This window comes from Agelaius tricolor, unplaced genomic scaffold (genome assembly GCF_023055355.1).
Source record: "Agelaius tricolor isolate 1412-34295 unplaced genomic scaffold, bAgeTri1.0.p SCAF_2, whole genome shotgun sequence".
NCBI lineage: Eukaryota > Metazoa > Chordata > Aves > Passeriformes > Icteridae > Agelaius > Agelaius tricolor.
Window position 1 is genome coordinate 92,105,014 of NW_027269262.1, and position 21,159 is coordinate 92,126,172.

The 21,159-nt window shown below is 39.7% G+C and overlaps 1 protein-coding gene across 2 annotated transcripts in view; it reads right to left on the minus strand.

The window, feature by feature from the left end:
- PTK2 (protein tyrosine kinase 2) overlaps window positions 1–21,159 on the minus strand; it is a 189,446-nt gene that overhangs the window by 144,981 nt on the left and 23,306 nt on the right. Inside the window, exon 3 of one of the 2 annotated variants that reach the window (XM_071421881.1) lies at window positions 4,242–4,268. The exons of the other annotated variant lie outside the window; for it this stretch is intronic. The gene's annotated coding sequence lies outside the window, so the exon portion shown is untranslated. The remainder of the gene's footprint in view (window positions 1–4,241; window positions 4,269–21,159) is intronic. 2 annotated transcript variants of the gene reach the window in all.

The window sequence follows — 21,159 nt, forward strand, 5'->3', positions numbered from 1 at the left end:
AGCTTTGTCAGCAATAATCTCATCCAGCAGTAATAGCAGGGAATTTGGAAATCTAGCAATAACTCCCTGCCTTGCTGGTAGTGAAAAGAATTCAAGCTACAGGCCATACCTGCATCAAAAGAGAAGTCCTCTCACATTTTCAGAGCTGTACAGGGCATGCAGGCAGATATTCTAACTTGACAGCACTAATATTTCATAAACTGTTTTCAGTTCCATACTCATCACACAAAATCATTACATCCCAAGCCATTACAAATCTATGAAAACTAAGTTCACTGTTGCTTAAAACCAGACATTTTAGTAAAGATTTGCAAAAAAATTTGCAAAGATTCCTAGAAAAAAGAAAAAAATCCTGATTTTCAAAGGCATTACTGAAAGTACAGCTTTTAGAGAAGAAGTACAGGTTTCCTTGTGCAATCCCTTCAGCACCATGCTAGGGATTCTAAAATGAGAGGAACTGTTTGGTCCTTAGTGCAGCTTGTATTTAATTCTTACTTAACACTGAAGTGACAAATCAAAAAGCCACTATTTTGTACTTTTTTTACTTCTGCCTACACAGTTGGTTACCTTTTCCCCCCCTTTAGGCAGGGATATTAACAACAGTTCTCTGCTCATGCTACTGAGTTTATTCTCAGCTGCATGAATAATCCTTGCATAATTTATTACCCTCTGTAATACATGTGAACATTTATTTTAAGAATTCTGCATAACCTCAATTCTGTCAATTCTTGCCTACTGCAACTCTGGCAATACCTCAACTGATTTTTAATTTTCTGTCTTTTAACATCATAGGAAGAACCCAACCCTTTGGGGCTTTGGAAATTCTGGCTGCTGTATTTAAGTTCATCGCCCAGGCAGGTGTAGGTTTAGGGTAAGGAGGATCTTTTGCACAGCACAACATTAAACACCCCATCCCCTGCCCAGTGGGTAAGAGGAGGGGGAAGCAGGAGGTTGTTCAAGGCTGTGGAAAGTGCCAGGAGATGAATCTGATTTCCTTAAGTGGATCATGAGCAGGCCCTGTGTAAGCAGCAAGGCCAAACACACCAAGAGACTGAATGAGGACATGCTTTAATTCAGAAACATCTTTAGGTTGAGCTGAAATTGTGTAACTTTTCCTTTTTTTTTGTCCTAAATGAGGACTTGGAAGTAAAAATAGTTATGAAACCATTTAATATTTCAAGATAACAATGACAGTGTGCAAATGGTGCTTACCTAAATTGTACATTATACAGCAAAAAGTGAACACAAACCCATCAGACTTAAAATGTGCTGCATATCTGAAATAAGACCAAAGCAAAAGATGTGTATTTCCTATTAATTTTTTGATACTTTATGTTCAGAGCCAGCAAAATTTTATTTGACTCACCAGAGATATGATCTGGAGGAGTCTTTGAGAATAAACAACTGTACCTGAGATTCAATTTTTTTTGGCATAATATTTTATTGACTTTTAAACCAATAATCCAGTGTATGTTTGTTTCTTATATTTGTCTTTATTTTCCTCTAGTTCTTTGATACAGTTTCTTGCTTGCTTACTATTTCTTCATTCTGGTAATAAAGACATATTTGCACTGCAGGATCAGGAACAAAGGACTAGCTCTTAGGAAAAGTCACCTACATCACACAGATGCTAGAGCTGTTTTAAATTCAGAGTGAGACAAAATCCAGGAGGGATTGCTTTTAATCCCAACAGAGTGTCAACAGGGAAAGTTTAACTGCATCTACCAGAGGAAACCAGACTTTCATGCCCCCAGGCATGCTGTGAACACACTTGTGCTGCAAGAGAACTTCATTTATAGACAAGAACTGTGTGCTCTACCCACCTTCAAAATTACAGCATTTTAACAAATTGTTCTCCAAACCCCTCCTGGTTGACATTCCAGAAATTCTCTATGCTCATCTCCATAGCCTCAATTACAAGGCAGTAAAAACCCAAGTTACCCATGAACTTCAAAGCAGTGAGAGAGATTAATTCAGGATAACTCTCCTGAGTAATGATTTAACTAACGACCTCATCAACTAATGCATTCTCCTGCACAGAAACAATCCTTCCTTACAAGATTTCACTATGAAATAAGTGTTCTGGATGACCTTGATATACCACTGCCTACATCAAATTTATGGATAATCCAACCTCAAACAAGACACTACAATAAAGACACCACCTGAAGTAGTCTCCTTACTGCAAAATCTTCAAACACTGCAAAGTCCCACCCCCCTCAGCCTATTATGATGGAAATTTAGAGCACTAAAACCAGGTGGCAAAAGTGAGAACATTTCTAGTGACATCTATTGTCCACTGCTGAAAGTGGCACTCAGGAGATAAAAGTTTTTTAAAACTCTAAATAAGAACATACCATTATTTATTGCAAAGATGAGTTTTGATGATTTAAACTTCCCATATGAATGCAGAACCTTATCTTTATTCAATTATATTATATCTCTTATCCAGGCTGCTTTTCCAATTTATCAAATTTCTTTTGAATTTTAATTACATCATCCAGTGTGCTTGTAACTCTTTTTGTGTTGGTGTTACTGGCAAATAAAGACAAATCAAGCCCATTTTCATGGTCATTAATAAAATTACTGTAATACCACAGGACAATACAGACCTCTGTGAGACTCCAGCCTCCCCTTCTGACAATATTTTAAGCATGTTTTAAAAACAAGTTTCCTTAGTTCCCTTACCAGGAGGTGCTTCCAAATCTCTGCTACAGGTAAGCCATGGTGTGTAGTTTTTATATCCTCTCTAAAGTCCTCTTGCCATGCCATGGGAAAAGCTCATCCTTTGAAAATCCTGGGAAAACTTCTGCCCTCTATCAGTACTTGCAAGACACAGTTAAGGAGTACAATTAGGACACTCCCACACACAGACTCAAATTGAAAAGAATCATCTCATTGTGACTCAGGTTCACACCAGCCAAACTCTTCAAGTACCAAATATAAACTCAGAAAAAGTTCTATCACACATCCTTGTCCTTGAAGCTGCAGTAAAAAAATCCTAATAATCCTTTATTTTCCTGTCAGCCTGACCTAAACACCAGGTATTTATTTTTCCAATATTTTCCATAACTGCCTGTTTAACAACCACTCTCAGCATTCAAAATAATTTTAAAGATGTCATCCTTAAAAGAAGACTTCCACATTTAAACTTCACTCCTTCAAGAAAACATGATTTTTTTTGCAGAAGAGCTGCTCTGAAGTTTTTGTGGAAAAGACTAGAAAATATCAGCTATCAAGCTTTTAACTGAAATTACCATTTGATTCCAATAGGAAAGAGCAGTTACCTTCACAGCAGGTGTTAGTATCAGCAAGAACAAAAGAAAGAATGAATACATAACCAGAATCATCAAGGCAGAGGGCAAGGATAAAAAGCAGCAGGCCTAAACAGCAAATATCCAATCCCTTGATCAATCAGGAGTAAAAGTGCACTTCAGTCAGGATTCCAGAACTCACATTACAAACAGGGAATAGATGGACAAATTCCACCTGCCATGGATCAGGAGACATCCTCACTCTGAGCTCTGCATCACCACTCCAGCCCCCAGCACAAATGAACGCATGAATTTTAAAAGTTTGTTAAAGGCCAAATGTAACAAACAATAAACAAAAAATGCTATTTAAAAAAATCAGATCAGGGGGGTTGGGTTTTTTTGGTGGGGTCCATGTTTTTGGGGGGTTTTGTTGTCTATTTTTAGGTTTAAGGTTTTGTTTTGTATTTTTTTTAATTTTCAAACACCATGGATAGAAGAGTCCAATAGAGCAGCTCAGCCACAAGTCACCTGTGTCACCAAGTGACCACTGTGTCACCTTCCCCACTATGACCTGGGGAAATTCCTTCCCCCCATAAAGCCCCCAAGCCCATTTCCCTGCACTCTGCCCCTCTGAACCACCACTAAAACCATTTGTGGCTGCTCCTAATCTGCTTCCCTGCCAGCTGGATCCCACGTTCTGCTGAGTTGCTTTAAGCATTAACTATCTCACACACATATTTAACAACTGCCTATAAATACACCTCAGCTACCTCCTCCCCTTGTCAAAATACACCATTTAAATGGAAAAAAATCTCTACCTCAACAGGTTTTGTTTTGACCCCAGATCCCTACATGACTAAGTACCATGACAGTGCCACTAAGAACCAATATTCTGATTATATAAAAGCATGACTGTATCGTAAGCAAGCCCTTAAAAGCTGCCTGCTGTCATATCAAGACATAACTGAAAAAAAAGAGAGAACTTACCTGCTGGCAAGGGAAGTCTTGAAATATCTGTAAGAATAAAGAAATACATTTAGAAACAGAAGAGAAAATAGCTCTACAACTGCAATGACCTCATAATTTTTCTGCAAGGCCATACTTGTTTAATAAAGCACATTATCTGAAGCAATTTGCTGGCTGCTATGAATGCCACATGCAAATCAAAAGCATTTTCCTTGTCTCACCCTGTTCATTAACAGGATTTTGCTTTGCTCACCTAACTGAAGGACAAAGATTATACTGAAGGCAATGAGTGTAATTACTGCAGCAGAATACAGGTCACTACACACAAATGAAGTGTTACATACAAAATTCACCATCACCTACAGAACTTCAGAGCTCAAAGTGTCAGGGGTAGTCTTTGCAAATGAAGAGGATTCTACAGAATGTTTTCTTTATTCTTAAATCTTTAGAGAAGAAGTAGTCAAGTTTCCAAGCAGATAAACACAGAACACAAGAAATAATATTAAAAGAAAGGACACTGATTTTTGTCACCAAGGCACATTAGACACAGTTGCTGAACCTTTTTTTTATAGTAAATGCTAAGGCAGTCTTGAGCTGCAAACAATGACCAGTGTCTCAGAGTCTAAATAGAGCATATAAAAATTATACACTAAAAAAATAGCCATTATATTAAACTGTAAGTCATTATATTGCTCCTGCCTGCTTTTCTATTGTCATCTCAGTACACATCATCATGACTGGGACCTGAGGTGCCCATCAGAGCTCAGAACAGAAACTAGAACCCACAAAGAACTAGAAAGAAAGAATTACTCAAGTCTGTAAGGACATGGACTGGGGACACACATCACAGGGTTAATGAAAACTGAAATAAATACAAGGAGGGGCAGTGAGAAAGGGCAAACAGTAAAATAAATGAGAGAAAAACTGAACTGAACCGAAGAAAAAGGTCTGCACAGTTATTTGGTTAAAGGAAACAGCAAAGCTGAATAATAAATTGTCACACTGGGTACAAAATCCACATGGAAACTGAACTTTAACCACAGGTGTAGCAGCTGAAACAGATGCAGAGATTATAGGGGCAGATGGTCACTGCTCTGCTACCTATTAGAAGAAATAATGAGGCTTAATAAATTTATTAGCCCTGCTTTCACCAACAGATTGTTACAATTCATGTCTGTGGCCAGAAAACATGATGAAACTTGAATAACAAAGAGAATTACACCTAAAATTTAAAGGCAGCCCACAAAAAATTTTAAAAATTAACTGCACTACTCTGAGGAGATGATGAAACAGCAACACAGAAAGTTGAAACGCACCTAAAGTGGGAAATCAAAAGCAAACAGGACACCACAAAAAACCCCAGAGGAAATACTGAATGCCTTAGTCTGGTAGAATTTATACAATTATAATTTTATACAATTTTTATAAAGATAGTAAATAGCATTTAAAAGATGCTCATCATGCTGTCTGCTAGGAACAAAACCATCTTACATGTAAGATGTGCCTTGAGACAGGTGATGCAGCCAAGGAGACACAGGAACTGCAGGAAGCAAAAAACCCAACAGCTCCTGCACAGAATCCAAATCAGCACATATGGAATGGAGCCTTCATCCAGCAGAAAGAGATTTGCAGGGACAATTAATTTGGAAAGTTACATGAAGACAAATGTTGCATCATTTTTTGTTTGTGTATGCTTAATTGTTTCCATGCTTTTCTTTTTATGAAGTCACAGACAAGTTCCTTGCCACCAGGCTATACAATACAACTGCAGCCACATGAGTAAAGCATTTAAAACTGTGGATTAGAAAATGCCAGTTTTGATTTAAATTTTTCTACAGTGACAGAAACATATGTTTAAATTCCATTTTTAATTAACAACTATTGAAATATTTAAGTACTACAAACACTTTAAAATGCATTAAAACCTTTTAATTTTTGTGTATTGGGGATGTTTTATCACAGCATTTATTACTTCTGAAGCAGACTCTTTGGTTAAATGTGCCTACACAACAGATGTCATGAAAATAATGACAAACATAACCCCCAGAAAAATATGTTATTACTGTTATTATATACACACAGGCAGAAAACAATCACTTACATCTCAGAATTTAAACAGGGAAAAGCTCTGCAGCTAAGACACACACACAGATTTTCAACTTCAACAAGACCTGATCATATCCCAGTGTTTGTCCCTAACACCTGAGCTGCTGTTTCCACTGTCACCTCTCCTGCCAGCACTCACTCAGATCCTGTTACTGCACCAGGGCCTTCCCAAATGGGCACTGACACCATCAGCACTGCTGCTATATTTAAGTCAAACCCTCTGAAGATTTCTTACTTCCATGTTCCACTGCAGATTAGTCCCACAAGTGCATTAACCGAAGAGATGCTGCACCCCTGGGAGAAGTTTACTGAACAGCTTCCTGCAACTGCACCTTCTTCTGTTACAATGTAGTGCCAGAGACTGATTTCCACCATTAATTGACATACATTAGATCTAAAAACAAGCTGGACAGAAGAAATTGAAGCCTGAGGGTTCTATCAGTGTACTCAAAAGTGCATATGTGCACTTAGCAGGTTACTTGTGTGGCATTAGCTAATTATTTCCATTAAGCACAAAGTCTCTACAGGCTGATGTATCTTAATTTTTGCAAACACCAGCCACTACAGAAATGTCAATTCATAAATGAAATAAATATTTCACAATTCCAAAGATAACAGTAACAATTGCACTCCTTTGTGTATCCAGACACCAAAACAATAAGTGAAATAAATGCTCATTACCTTCAGGTGTTCTGGTAAGTGTGGAGTCACTTTAGGAACTTCCTCATCATTGAGTTTGCCCCATCTCTCCAGCTCACTCTCATATTTTCTGGCTCAAAACCTCTTAGTTTTATTTGCAAATACAGTTTTTCATTTAAAATCTAACCCTGAAAAAAGATGAGTGGATTTTGGCCACACTTTACAAAGTTCATTCACAGAGAGGTAAACAGAGTACACGCTCAGGCAGCCACTCATTTCAGGTAGCTTTTACAAACTTGCCTCCCCTGCTGTGTAAAACTTCTCCCTTTCTGAAGGGCGCTACAGCATTTCAATCTCTAGAGAGGAGAAATTCAACCAGTGCTGAGATTTGAAGAGGAAAAACCCCAAAGTTAGGGTTTTAATCTGGTTTGGGACTAAAATGAGAGGCTTGAGAGCATTTTGGAGAGCTGTCCTGTTGGGAAGGATTCCCTCACATCAGGGAGGCCTGGACTGACTTTTCTCCTACAACTCAGCTCCTGAGTGCTTGGAGTGCTGTCACACAAACCACATTTACAGCAGCTGTACAACAGGAACCAATCTTACTTTTTTATCTGCTCCAAAGTAGTTCTTCAAAGTGAAATCTAAAATGAATCATATTTCAAGTGCTGCTGCTCCTACTGATCCTTTCAAGGGATCATTCATGTTCTGCATTTATATTCTTAAGTATCTTCCTGTGCTCCTTGGCAGGGAGCAAACTGCCAGCTTGAACAGGCAGAAAGAAAAATTACTTTCACATCATATTCTTTATCATACCCAAACTTGTACATACTTTGTAAAAGCTAATCAGTTCTCAGAGAAAACTGATTTTATCCCGTGTAGATATTGGGAGGATGGAGCAGATGGCCTCGAGAGCTCCTTTCCAAGCAAGGTTTTTGTAATATTGGACACAGATGATTGTAGCAGATCAGGAACAAGATGAAATTACATTAGAGGTGCTACAAAATAAGAAAGTTCCTCAGCCAAAGAAAACTTGACAAATAAACCAGTTATGTACTTTAATTCATTAAGGAACAGAAAAGAAAGTATTTAAAAAAAAAAATACTATTATTGCTTCTGTATGCACTGAGATGGCTTTGGGCACTACAGTCCCCAAACAGGCTTTGTGGATCCCAGCACCAATAGTTTTTTCTGATTTATGGATGCCCTGAGGACCAGATCTCTCTACCACTGTATTTGCTTTTATAAAACTGCATTTTACATTGCAGAGTTTGGATGAATGCTTTCTTGAAAATGGAGCTGCAACTTTAAATCTTCCTTCCAAGAGTAACATCTAATCATCAAAAACAGGAATGTTCTGTGAGCTTCCTATTCCTGCCTCAAGGTAAAACCAGAATATGGCTCAGTGCACAACTCCAGAGGCTCAGACTCTGCCCCATCTGCAGCACTGATCTCTTTCCAGAGCTGTGGTAAGCAGCAGACCACAAGAAATTTAGTCCTGTTCTCCTGCAGCAGGAGCTGGCTGACTCCAGCCTAACAGCATTCCCTTGAAATTAATTCAGATCTTCAATTCACAAACCAATCTCTCTTTCCAGGGAAAAGTGAAGGCTTGCAGCACACAAGGAACCACAGACCACAGTCTCCAAGAAGCCAAGCAGCACATGTCACTGGATAACAATCCTTGCAACTAGGGGAGGAATATCCCAGACTCAACATAAAATGCCATTTTCCTATTAAGCCACAGTACCAAAATAATTTAAGAATCCAGATGCATATTCAGCTTTTAGCCTTTGTGTGGCTGGTCCTGAAGGATGCTGTCTTAGAAGTTGGATCCAACCACCTAGAAGTCTCCTTTCCTATATTCTCTGGCAGGTTTAAAAGGATGTTCCTCGGGTCTTTAATGAAATCGAGATCTTGTAATCGATACAAAAATATTTTTCTTTTTTTTTTAAGAGCAAATAAGTAAACACAAAACACAAGTCATTGTTCAAGAAAAAAAACAAAGCTTTGTAAAATTACATTTGTTGAGAAACTCAAGGATTTATCCATGACCATCTGATCTACTGAACAAAGACCTTGAAGAGACAATGAATTCATCCTGACAGCACACCTATTAAGGAAAAGCTATTAAAAAGTTTTACAGTATGATTAAAAGATTGAATAAACCACCAGTTGCAATGTTCCACATATGTATTTTTTCCCCTTCATGACTAAAAGTGCATCTCATTTGTAACCTACATCTAACCTACTTCTAATTTAGCAATGTGCAGGGCTGAATGCTAACTACCTTTTATTATATCATTTCACATTAAGGCAGTTTTTTAGGGCAATTTACAATGCAACTCAATAAAATCTTTTCATTTATTAGCTATCTAGAATAAGAGGCAGAAGAGCCTCACTGTAAAGGACCATTTTTACTAAACATTTTATTATACTTGCAAGTCTTTAAATGCTCCAACTGTTTTGGCTTTCAGTACAGCCCCGTTTTGCAAACACCAATACCTGACACAGTATTCAAATGTCAATCCTAACAGCACTAAAACCACCATTTGCTTACTCAGATTAGAATTTTCCCCTTATTGACATATTTATTGCATTTGCCTTAGGCACAGCAGCAGCTGAATATCCAGCTTAGCTGCAAATCTTCATCTGTTACCCTGGGGAGAGATGGAGGGGGCACAGTTACAGGACAGGCACCTCCACCCACTGAACGTGGCAGCAATTCTTTTGTGCTTTAGCCAGATCAGAAGAAATTCAGCATACAAAACCACACATCTTGTGTTTACAGCCCTACTTCACAGGAGATCCACGTTGCACTGGAGTCCCTTATTATCTTGGTTTAAATCTTTGCTTCAGCTGTGAGTACCAGCAGTAATGATTTAATGCTCTCATTTCTGTCTGCTGAAAAGGTTAACGAGCAAGCAGCCGACAATGAACCGCTGTGACACCCTGCAACGTGCACAGCCTGTGCTGTGCCTTTGAGAAGTTCTCTTGAACCACTCGCTAGTTCCAAGGCAAGCTGCTGCCTCTGAAACACAAAAGCCACACAAAATTTAGCAAGGAAAAATGAGAGAACCAACTGAAATACTGCACAGAACATGAAGGGTTTTCTCAAATTAAATGTTTGGTTGATAAAACAGGTACAAGGCAATCTATGGTGTGATGATCACCACATCTCACATACCTCAAGTGCCTTTAAATATGCAAAAGCTTTGTGGTGTTACACCAGCACAAGCAGCAGCTGATTGATCCCATACCTCGAGGACACCTTCAGTTCATATCTGCTTCCATAATTTCTCCATTTCTTGTCAGTTTACTGTCACATTCCTCTCACTACCCCATTCTTCTACACCTGCTTTCCTCTTCCTATTTGAAAACCAAATCGGTATTGAGTCTCCTTAGCTTACAGCATCTACACCAAAAAATCATTAAATAGTTTCAAATCTCAATTTCCCCTCTCCTACTGATACTTCTCCAAAATCACTCTGCTTATGCTTCTTAAATACTAGTTTTTGAAATTGAAAAAATACAAACCCTGATTAAGACCATCAGAGTAATCCACCTGTGTTTTCCTCCATCTCAGCTGAACTCTACCCTGAACTCTGTATGCACCTCAAATTCATTTACACCACATCACTGGGCATGACCACCAAGTTATCTATGCAGCCACCAGGAGCCAAATTTTCAACCAGGCACACTGAACAGTGAGATATTAAATGAAAAGGTTCTGGTGGAAGTTACATTTAAGGAGATTAAGAAGAGCAAGAGAAATCATTCAGTCATTACTCAGGGCAGGTGGGATCAATCTCATTACATACTGAGTTACATGCAGTATCTAAGCAACTCAGATAAAGAATTTAGTCTCAGTATCTACACAAGTACTATATGCACCTTTTGCCTATGGGGAAGAGATATTTGGATAGAGAAGAGGATGGAGTAGTTCCCCAATAATTGGTTTTATTCAGCATCAGAAAATGGGTACGTGAACTCTGCAAGTCTGCAGGTCATATTAAGCTCTCATGGGTCAGCAAAAGTCATATCAATGGGGGGAAAAAACCAACAAGGATTTCACAAAATTAAGCAAGTTGCTAAGACAGCAGCTGCACTTGAACACAGGGCTGTGATGTAATGCATCTGGGGAAAAACTTCTGAGCAATACCTCCTTAACCAAGTAACACTTGCACTTTCTCCAGTTCCAACTGTGGGAGGAAGGCTGAGTCACTGTTTTCTCTGAAATCATCAGCTCCAACCGGAGTAGCTGGCCAAAGGCAATAAAACATAGTGTCTCATTAGGAAGGGTACTGAAAACATGGCACTTAAACCTATTACTGTGCAAAACAAAAAAGCATCAACATGTTGTGTCCAGTTCTGGTCTCTGCACCAGGAGGCAGAGATGTCTAGAGCTGGGCAGCTGAAGGGATTGAGGGATGGAGCAGCTGCCAAGGAAGGCCAAATTACCAAATCTGGGCCCCCTTCAGCAGGGAGGATGTGAGGCTCAGGGTGAACGTGATCACACAACAAGTGCAGGGGGTGGGGGAAGAAGTGAGGAAAAAAACAGAAGAACAAAAAGCAAATCAATGCAGCACCACAATTCAACAAATCCTGCCAGTCTGAGCATTAGGGAGCATTTGAGGAAATTACTGGAGATTAGGTTCAAACCAGTAAGAGTGCCTTCCCCACAGCAGGCACTGAGCTCCCTGCAATTCCTGCAAGAGAAAAGTGTGCAGAGAGGTGCCACCAGCCACTGGGCCAGGCATGCAAACTCCATGTAAACAGCATTTTCTGCTGCCATCGAGGGCCAGTGCTGGGCTGGGCAGCCCTGGGTCTCATTTAGCAGCATCTCCTCCATCAGCAACACTGTGGCCAGGGATTGTCCCCCTGTGCTGGGCACTGGGGAGGCCACACCTCAAATCCTGTGCTCAGACTTGGGCCTTTCATGACAAGACAGACACTGAGGGGCTGGAGCATGTCCAGAGAAGGGAATGGAGCTTGAGCACAAGTCTGATAAGGAGCAGCTGAGGGAGCTGTGGGGCTCAGCCTGGAGAAAAGGAGGCTCAGAGGGGATCTTCTGTCTCTCTCCAACTCCCAGACAGAAGGTTGGAGGCAGGTGGGGGTCAGTCTCTCCCAGTAACAAACAATAGGACAAGGGGAGATGGCCTCAAGCTGTGTCAGGGGAGGTTTAGCCTGGTTAGGAAAAACTCTTTCACAAAAAGGGCAGTTAAACACTGGAAGAGGCTGCTGGGACATGGTTGAATGGTGGCCCTGGCACTGCTGGGTTAACAGCTGGAACTACCCATTTTAAAGGTCTTTTCACACTAAAATGATTTTGTGATTCTCATGGTCTTAAACTCCCTGTCATGGCTGTGTGAAGTCATGAGTTTAAACATCACCTATAAGAACACCTACTCAATCAAAAGTACTGTTCTAAGAATGTCAGCCACACTACAGGAATATTCTTATCTTTTAATGGTTTATCACAAAAGGAGATGTGTTTAAGCAAGCCCAGGAAACTTTAAAAGCATTTAAGATGTTTAAGGAGGGACATGTGTGTGCTGGCAGTAGTTCAGATTTATCAGGAATATCTCCAGCACTGTGATCTGTGATCACATAATCCTGATGGAAATATTGTGACATTTTATCAACCTAACAATTCAGGCCCTCAGGCAGGCTTAGGGAAAGCTGTAGACATGTATTCTATACGTGTGTAGCTACCCCTATTTGTACTACAGAGTGCTTGTTCTTCCAAGTGATAGCTTTAGTGGATGTTTTCCTTTCAAGAAACATTGTCTTGACATTGCTTGCTATGATTGAAGCTCCCTTGTCATTTTCCATGAAGGACTTGTGACACACAATGTGCCACCACAAGTCACCCACGTCTTCAAAAGGTGACAGGATTGTGTAGTTCCTGCACTGAAATACAAATTAGCTGTACATGTCAGTGAAGGCTGGTTTGTGCTTTGGTATGATAGGAACTTAGCACAGAGCACAGAGGTGCTCCAGAATGTAAAATAAATGTGATTCCAGGTACAGAAATGAGCTGTGCCAAGGGCACAACCAGAAGGGGAAAGAATGAGGAGGAATTACTTCAGGAAAAATATTCAAAAGCTCAAAACAGAGCTGTACATCCCAGACCACTATGTAAGAGAAAACTGTTTTCTTGAGTGTTTTTTTAGAGGGGGGTCAAGTGGGAGCTTGGTTTTGGTTTTAAAACAGTAACTAGTTGGAAGAATTTAGACTAACAGATTAATGATGTAACAAAAAAAAAAAACACCCAAAGCTTCTTTTCCAGAATATTAGAACAGTATTTTGCAAGTTTTGGGTGGTTTTTTTGTTAAAACACAAATTCTTAGAAAGTTGGGCGAGTCATTTCCTTTCATGTTTCACCACTGTCAAATTATGCTGTTTCCATGGTTCTGGCCTACACATGGATTCCATTGTTACAGCAGTTTTTCAGGAGCTGGAATTCAAGTTTTAAATTTTTCTTATTTGAAGTTACAGATGGGTGAAAGAAGGTTGAAGATAATCAATGCAACCAGCACAGAGTGGGAAGAAAATATTTAAGAGTTTTCCAGTAAAGAACACACACAAAGTAGTTTGTCAGAAGTGTAACAGAAGATTATCATCTTTGCACACACATTGTTACCAAAACAAAACCCAAAACAACAAGAACAACAAAAAAAATCACCCCACAAAAAAACAAGGAGGGGGGAGGGTCTTAACACTTCCAACACTTCTTAGGCAGTGACATAGTGGCTAAGAAATAACGTGTTTTATTGCTCACAATGGGATTACTCCAAAGTATTCACAGCAAGCTTGACAGCAGCTGTAAAGTTTTGCTCTGTACACAAACCTGCCTCAAGAAATAAGATGAAATTTGTTTGTAATGAGAATACCAGGGTTTTCTTAGCCCAACTGTGACACCCTGGATGGAGAAAGAATTGGCTTCAGCTGGAGCTTGTTCTCAAAGTGAAGCACAACATCCCTTCACAGCAAATGGGCATTTGCAGCCAGAGCTACAGAGGCTGGAATCAGTTCTGCAGTGAAGGCATGACAGTTTTGGATCTTAACCATATAAGAAATAACAGAATTAGGGACACTCACTGTGATAGGAAAAGTCCAATAAATTCACCACCATATGCATGGGAACAACTCCTTTAATGTCACCTGGGTGTTACACATCCTCCCAGGGACACAGATTACACCACTTCCAACTACTGTAGAGTTTGGAGACACAACATGCTGCCAGGTGTCATTCTGCTGAGGGGAGGTTTTAATAAAAAGTCAAAAAATATTTCCAAAACCTTTGGATTACAAAGGAACATTGATTCAAGAATCATTGACAAATAATTTACTTGACCTAGACCTTGATCTAGGTCAAGTAAATTATTTGTCAAACGCCAGAGCACACATGAGGCAATGAGAATTAGCAAGGAGATAAAACCAAATGTTATTTCTGTCATTTCATAAGAATAAACAGTTCTTCATAAGCCAAAAAGACAAAGAGCCCACCTCAGAGGGTAAACAGGAATTTAGAGGCAACAGAAGACAACAAATCAGGCAAGAGCAGAAGAGACATTACAGAGCAATATATTATATTCCTCTAAACTGACCAAATTCCCTTTTCTTAATATGCTGCATGTTAGCAGTAATTGTGTTAGGCTGGTTCCCTCCTCACGCCACAACGTTGATGCACTGGCAGAAATAGAGAAAAAGCAAAGGAGAAACTAGGGGAAAGTTTTCTCTGTCCCCTTTTACAAAGTTTTCCAGATGGAAAATAGACAGAGAATTAATTAAGACAGCAAAAAACAATGACAAGTGAGACAGGGAGGAACCATGGGCAGAATAAAAAGAAAAAAATAAAATCAGGAAAAGAAAAATACACACATCCATCAGGACAAAGAAAGAGAAGACTGCCAACACCAGATTATGAAGGTAAAGAGGGGGCAGGGGGGGAACAAGAGTGCAGACAGAAGAACTGCAGCACACAACATGGGACAGGCTTTCTTCTCTTCATTGGTTCAGTCGTGTCACCGTTAGAGAGCGGCTCAGAGACAGCGGCGCTGGCGTAACGGGAAACCCCCAACACATCTGTGCTCTGCAAGGACCTGATCAAAAGGGGACCCAGCTGGTTTGACAGAACACAACACAAATGCAGCTCCCACATCCCCTTGGCTGCACCTTCCCAGCTCAGCCATTGCCTTGTTGCCTTTGCCCAGATGAGTAAAGAGTTTGTTTCCAACTCGGCACGGTGCAAAGTCAAGCGTGTGTGATTAATGGATTCTCATTTCCACAAACCCACTGAAAAAGTTCAGCTTGGCATCATTAAGATTCTATCAGCCCTGAATTGCAATTTAAGATAGCATTTTTCGCCTTAATCTGCTGCTCTATTTAATCAATTTAATGCACAGTAAAAACTTAATTTGACAAAATTGAAAGCATTATTTCTCCCTGCCTCTGGCATGAAACAGATTAAGACCACCAGAAATACTTGCAGAAAGATTTAAGATTCATTACATATTGGGTGGCAGATAAATATTAGATATGCTATAAACTCTAAGTCTAAAAGCTGTGGGTTTTAGTTAATGCCACAATTACCCCCCAGCAGCTAACCCGAGTCACACTTCCTACACAAGGCGTGACTGTGATTTTTGAAGGCAGATCTCCTAAAATGCTATTTTGTACCATGCTGACAAACTCCACAGACAGCAGGGCAGAAGGAACAAGGACAGCAAAGACAACTTCTCCTGTGTAGGCTTCTGGCCAAATCCAGGCTGGATAAAGGCACAGGTTAGAACAGAACATGTTCTAGGTCCAGGATGAAATAACAAACAGCTTACATCCCTACCCAAAATTCAATTTCATCTACTTAGATTATCTACAGGAGGTAAAAAGACAAGTGACAGAAAACTGCCACATAAGTATGTTTGGAGGTCTCTACAGACAGCCTGAAGCTCCAAGATAACTCAAGTTACAGGAGACACATCCACAGTTCAGTCCCAGAGCTGGAGATACCCAAATGGTCCCAGGGTTGGAGCTGATTCTCCAAGAAACAGCTGCTCTCATCCCATGGCCAGGGTTACAGCACCGTGGCACAACTTGTACTGTGAAAGGAACACTTCTGCCTTCAGGGCTGTCAAACCAATTTTCCTCATAAATAACTAACAAGCCAATTTTCCGGGCAGTGGCGGGGAGAGCAATCCTGACGGTGTGCTGCTCACAAAGCACACTCATTACTTTCTCAGCTAAGAATCACTAAGTCCCTTAGAAACTCTGACTTGCCTTGTAAGTATTTAAGTAGAGTATTACAAGTTTATTTGAAATGGATTTTAAAGCTATGATTTTGTACCTAGACATGACTTCTTAGAAAAGAAAAATCAAATGCAAAATGCATCTACTGTTAAAACAGTCTGAAATGTATTATTCCTGCTGATGTTAAGAAACAGTGCTGCTTCACTTGAAAATATTTCAGTAACAGCTTTTCCCATTTATGTCAAGGGATTACATAGTGTATATACACTTGTACAATCACATCGTGCTTCAACTTGCTTTGTTGATATATCAAATGTAGTACTAATGGTGAATACCTACCCTGCTGATGTGTAACAATTCCTTATCAGCAAACCAGGCTAGCTGGAGCATAAAGGAAATCATGATGCAGTCCTTTAAGAATAAACAGAAAAGAGGCACAAATATCCAAATTATATAAGGGTATTTGGTACAGTCCTGTGTAGGCTGGACTCAGTGAACAAATATTTTCTGCACAAAGATAAGAATTCAGGACTACAAAGAAGTGTACAGTATAAATGTGGCTTTTGCCTCAGCAATGAGTGCTGGGAGGCAGAAAAACGTAAATCTTTTGTACCACAATATAATCCATAAGAAAGGACAGCAAGAGTAATAAAGCCTAAACCAAGAAAAACATTGTTAAGCTTTTAAAATTCTTCACTGATACTGCAGTTTATTCCTTGCCCCTCCATTTCACAAGAATGAAAATATATCAGCTCACCTCTTTTGTTATTTCAAACAAGGATATATTATCTGAGACTTATTCTGTAAAAAGCTTTTCCATTTCTGATCATTCATTAGGCATGAAAACAGGGAAGATGAGCAAAAAGAAACCTATCCAGCTTTCTCTGCTTCTGATCTAACTTGGACAGAGTCAGATGCCACTGAATTCCACCAGAGTGAGAACAAAGAACTGAACTTGGTCACAATGATGATCCAGAGCAGACCTGACAGTTGTTTCATGCACTTCTAACCTCAGTGACAGGAAGAAGGTGAACATTTTTTTAATTACTCTATAATCTAGTTTTCAATTTATCATGTATGAAGTGTCAGGTACCCCAGCACACTAAATTATTTAGCATACATTGTAACTGTATCTTCTGCCTCTCATAATGTGCAGAATACATATGCAGTGATTATTAAAAATTTTAAATTAAAATATTGAAAAAGCATTTAGTTCATCAAGGTCTCCAGTTCCCCAGTCTTCCCTCTCCAAATTGCTCCTGAACGTACCTTAAGACTCACTCTGTGAGTTCAAGCTTAAGGCACAAATGAGAAAGAAAATGGTCCAAATTAAAAACCTTATCCAAATTTCCAGTAATTATTAAAGAGCCTCATTTTCAATCCCTTCAAGATCTAATCAGGTTCAGAATGGACATGAACCTAAATTTGCTTGAATACATTAAAATAGTCAGGCAGGTACTGCACAAGGATGCCTGCATTTCAGGAACTTCTGAACACATCTTTTTCACTGATATGAAGAAAGAGACCAAATTAGAGAACTGCAGCATGTACTTACACCAGTGTCAGCTCTGGTACAGTTAATATTTATTTCTCATCCTGCAAACTAAGCATTTGTGACAGTACAAAGGAATTTCAGGCTGCATATGCAAACAAGTTGTCACAGAATTGAAGCTGGAATAACTTCTACTTGTATTTGTCTGCTGCAGTCCCACAAAAGAAAAAATGCTCAAGTTCCTAGTAACAGGACACTGAAAGCTCAGAGCAAACCACAGGAAGCTCAAAGGACCAAAAAGAATTTTTTTCACCAAAGTGACAGGGATGTTAACTCTGCTGCCACCTCAATGCAATTTAACTAAATCCATTTATCTCCCTTTTCCCCAATTCCTGAATCACAGAGTAACAAAAATCATGAGGCCCTAAGGAAACCTATAAAGTGTGTCTCCGTAGCCAAGAGAAAAACCACAGAAAACCTCTAGAAGAATTTGGGGTAAACTGGGCAACTCTGACCTGTGAACTCCTCAGGTCTCTGGAACAGATCTGGCAGGATTAGGTCTGTCAGGTTCCTAAATTCCCCAGTAACCCAGCAAGGCTGGAATCACAGTGGATTGGGCTGGAAGGGACCTTTAAAGGTCACCTAAACTCCAGCCTGTCCACCACAGGCAGGGACACCTTCCCCTAGACCAGGCTGCTCCTGGCCTTGAAGACTTGCAGGGATGGGGCAGCCACAGCTTCTCTGAGCAACTTCTGCCAGTGCCTCACCAACAACACAATTTTACCTTCTTAAAACATTATTAAGAAATGCCAAACTTAAATTTGAGAAACATTTCTGAGTAGCTTAAGAAAGCATTATTTACCACACACTTTCATATATTCAACACCATGGCAGTGTTCAGAACACCCCTGAGCAAGGAGAAGGCAGCACCAGCACCACTGTGACTCCTTTATCCAAAGCCAGCCCAGGTCTGAAACTCACCTGACCCCCAACCCCTTCCTTCACAGTGCAGATAGTTCAATGTCCCAAATGTCCCAGGTCTGGGGGACATCCAAGGGGAACTCACAGAAGCATTCAGGCTGGAAAAGACCTCTGCAGCTGATGATCTCAGAGGTGTTTTCCAACCTAAATGATTCCATGATCTGGGGGTGAATGCTGCTGTTGGCAGCCTGAAATCAGCAGGTCCCTTCAGCTGTGGTTTGAAGCTTCTGCCTCTTGCAGTTTGGTAGGAACCAGTTCATGGCCAAAAATAGATGGGGGAGAGGATAACGGAGATGGCAAACAGCACAAGCTTTGTTATTTAGGAAACTGAGGTAAGAGCAGACAATATTGTCATCAATAACACAACCCCAGAGAGATGGCAGGAGTGGTGACTGGCACTGGTTTCATTCTGTCCAAGGGAGCTTCTGTCCTGGGAACAAGGGCAACTTCTGGTCCAAACCACCTGGGACAGAGCACAGACACTAAAGGGTTAACCACTGATGTATGATTACAATGAACCAGCTAACTCTCATTTAGTTCACCTCACAAATAGCAAAAACCAAAAAGGATTTTGAGTATTTCCCACACAGATTTTTCTAATGAAGACATTGTCACATCTGTCTGTAGACATTAGACAATGCCAACAGGTTGGTAATTACCTACAGCTCTAAAATTTAAAGTCTACAAATTAATTAGATACTGTTCCAAAAATCACAAAGTGCAGCTTTGAGGTTGGGCAGTGACTTTGCTATGACTCAACTCAAAAGCTCTTGCCAAAGCACTTGAATGCAAAGGCTGCTCAGTTTCACCTTCCTGAAGTGTCCTATGTCCAGAATGTCTATTTCTGAAAAGTCTGGCTTTTGTAGAATTTAATACTAATATCATAAAATTCCAACTCCTCCATATCTTCCTCAAAGTACAAAAATACCAAGATATACTGAGAAACAAAGGACTGACTTTATTCTTCCAGGTCTGTCCACTTTCTCTGGAAGTTCCAGAGGATTTGATTCCCTGTTGTCTCCTTGGCCTCTATTCCAAACCCTAAAACTACAGTCATTCAAAATGCAAATATGTTGGGTTTTGCAGTGGGGATAAGGAAATACACACTTTTTTCCACAAAACAATTTCAGTGATGCTCCCTTTCATATAGATCATGAATGGATACATTTGTCCCCTTATAAACTAATGGTGGATGGAGCTACATCTGTGGTCCTCTGGCCAACTCTAACATTATTAAGAACCAAATGGACACAAATCCAAACACTTTTAAGTAGCATAAAATATTAAAAGCAACTCATATGGCCTCAGACAGCAGCCACAAAAATTTATTTTTAGGGACAAAATCCTCTCATTCAAGAAAAACATGACAGATGATGAAATTTATTTAATTCCTGTGTATTAAGTTGTGAGACTCAGTGAGCAGACTATTTGGGGAACACTCCTGGGCTGGATTTGCAGCCCTGGTTAATGCCTAAATACTGATATTTGTGACTGAAAGCTCCAGAAAAATCTAGGTCTTTTGGGGTCTTTGGGAAACTGAATGACACAAGAGGGACAACACCAATGGTAAGAGTGCAGAATTTTCAAATATTTTACATGCAATTAAAATTATTTTTGCATTAGAAAATTTGCCTGCAGTAGCTTGTTTCTTATTTTGTTCTATCCTTATTTTCCTTTCAGATTTACAGGCATTTTGAAGAGCAAATTGCACAAAAAATCTGGTTAATTTTAAGTTTGTGAAACTGATTAAATATATGAACCATGTGTGTAGAACATACAGTAATTTATAGTTCAGATGCCTTGGTCTCAGAACCTCCATGTGTTAGTTTGGAGTTGGAGATCAATTAACCACAACTCCTAAGTGTTTTGAAGCTCAAAACCCAGCAATGCACAAATCAATATTTAATCTGCAGTCTGTGTAGGAGTTAAAAATGTATCAGAAGCTATGTACAAAGTATATATTATCAACCACAAAATGAAATAAATTCTTACATGCACTACACCAACAGCCTCAGCAATTAGAGATTAATATTTCAATGTAATTTCTATTCATGCCTCCTGAATTTAACAAAAATTTGTGAACAACCAGCCCATTTAAGTTACAAATGGCTCCTATGTATCATTATTTGCATCATCCAAGACCATATTTTTCCTGCTTATTTCTCTTTCTACCAAAAGGAATTTGGTAGTACTGGAGAGATTTTCTTCTCCTTGGGCTGTTCACATCCCTGGCTCCATCCCTCCTTCAAATTTCTGTATTCTTCAGAAATCTGAGATCCAGTGGGCAGATCAAAACATGTCCTTGCTTCAAAACACATTTGAGGCTATTTTAATGATATGAGAGAACTGTAAAATAAGAAAATGCAAAGTTACCAGGATTTCCTGAACAGACTGGCTATGATGTCAGTTAGCCCTCAGATCAGCTACACAGAAAACATGGATGCTTTCAGACATGAAAACCAGGATTAACTGAAT